The sequence below is a fragment of the Etheostoma spectabile genome, unplaced genomic scaffold (genome assembly GCF_008692095.1).
Source record: "Etheostoma spectabile isolate EspeVRDwgs_2016 unplaced genomic scaffold, UIUC_Espe_1.0 scaffold333, whole genome shotgun sequence".
In the NCBI taxonomy this organism is placed as follows: Eukaryota; Metazoa; Chordata; class Actinopteri; order Perciformes; family Percidae; genus Etheostoma; species Etheostoma spectabile.
The window spans coordinates 133,810-135,684 of NW_022605586.1; the positions used below are offsets into that span (position 1 = coordinate 133,810).

The following is a 1,875-nucleotide window of genomic DNA, read 5'->3' on the forward strand; positions in this document are numbered from 1 at the left end:
ACTCCGCGCCCCACCACACAGCAGCCACTGTTCCACACTTCCAACATTTGTCTACAGTTTTAATTTTTTATTAACACAGCTGTATATTAAGATTGAGGGAGGAACCTGTATTTGTACCAGTGTTACCGGTGGGTAACCTGCTACGCGGCCGCCATCGCGAAGAACCAGAAGATTTTGAATGCAACTAACTGCAGTTTGGTAGAGCGCGTGAGACGGAGCTGCTGGACCTGGACCTGGACCAGAGATGTGACTCATTACCAGAATATCATAGTTCATAAAAATGCAGCGCAGTGACAATACAGACATTTCATACACACCACGTGTGTATCCGCCATTTGACCCGTGCTGGACCCGTTCACAATGAGTCAGCCGTCTCTCTGTGAGCAGCGTCTATCACACTCTAAATATGCAGCCGAAAACGGTGATCGAGCAGCCAAAATAAAGTTTGGAGTGAGCCAGGTACTGGCGAAAAGGATCCTCTTACCAAGGGAAGCCAATTGCGGGCTGAAAGGAAGATGGCAGAGCTGGAGGAACGAGTCAATATCAAATGGGTGCTTGAGCAACGTGCTGCCGGAAGAGGCTTGGGTCCAAGCCCGAGGATGCGTGCACCGCAGTAATCGCAAGGCGATACGCGGTTCACACAGCAGGGCTGTGGAACCCTATTGTTTTCGCTAGGTTTCTCCCTTCTTCTTATTATTCTTCTCCGCATAAAAGTGGTGCTGCAGCCTAAACCGTACATGGTGGCGACGCGCCATTTTCAGGACTGGTCCGAAAGTCCGCAAAGACCTCAGCCAAAAAAATTCATCCACTACTACCACTAGGTGGCGCTATAGCATAGTAAAAACACGTTTGGCTCTATAACTCCCAAACCGTACATCGGAAATTTAAAAACCTTACATCCACGCGTTCCCTGGATCCTACTGAATCCCGTGATATAGGCCACGCCCATTTCCGCCTAGACTTTTATGCGTGAAAAATCGCGATTTATCGAAAACCTACTTTTTCTAACTCCTCCGAGACCGTGCAATGGATCTGCACCAAACTTGGCACATAGCATCTCCAGACCCACCTGACAAAAGTTTGCATAAAGATTTTTTATAGGATAAAAATTGCGTGTGTTACGCGGAAACAAAGTTTAGTTGCTAGCTATGAAAACATTGCCTTTGCCATATCTCGGCAAAAATAAATGCTATCAAAGCCAAACTTTAGAATATTCTTTGCTATGACCCTCTGAGGCTCTGAAACAAATTTCACCAACATTGGCCACTAGGGGGCGCTACAAATACAAAAAAAGTGTGTTTTTCACGAACGGACTTTGCCATATCTCGGCCAAAATACGTGGTATCGACACCAAACTTGGGTTGATCGTTTGGCATGCCGCCGCGGGGCTTCATACCGAATTTGGTAACGATTGGCCATTAGGGGCCGCTATAATTGACGTTTGTTGGTTTTGTTGACAAAGTCAATGCATTTAAATGGGAAATTTGCAATTGCAATATCTCTGCCACAGTAAATGCTATAAAAACCAAACCGGTAATGATTGTTTCGCCCACCGCCCGGAGGCTCACTGCCAAATTTGGTAAAGACAGGCCCTTCGGGGGCGCTCTGATCAACATAGAACATTTCCCCGGGTCGCTGGGGACGACTGGCGCGGGGAGGCTTGGACCCCGTTGAAACTGCGTGCAGTTCTAGTTCTTACTTTCCATTATTCTTCTCCGCATAAAAGTGGTGCTGCAGCCTAAACCGTACATGGTGGCGACGCGCCATTTTCAGAACTGGTCCGAAAGTCCGCAAAGACCTCAGCCAAAAAAATCCATCCACTTCTACCACTAGGTGGCGCTATAGCAGAGAAAAACACGTTTAGCCCTATAACTC

The 1,875-nt window shown here is 47.3% G+C and overlaps 1 protein-coding gene across 1 annotated transcript in view; it reads right to left on the reverse strand.

The window, feature by feature from the left end:
• Positions 1 to 1,875, reverse strand: part of med4 (mediator complex subunit 4) — a 27,558-nt gene that overhangs the window by 10,677 nt on the left and 15,006 nt on the right. The gene's annotated exons all lie outside the window — the stretch shown is intronic.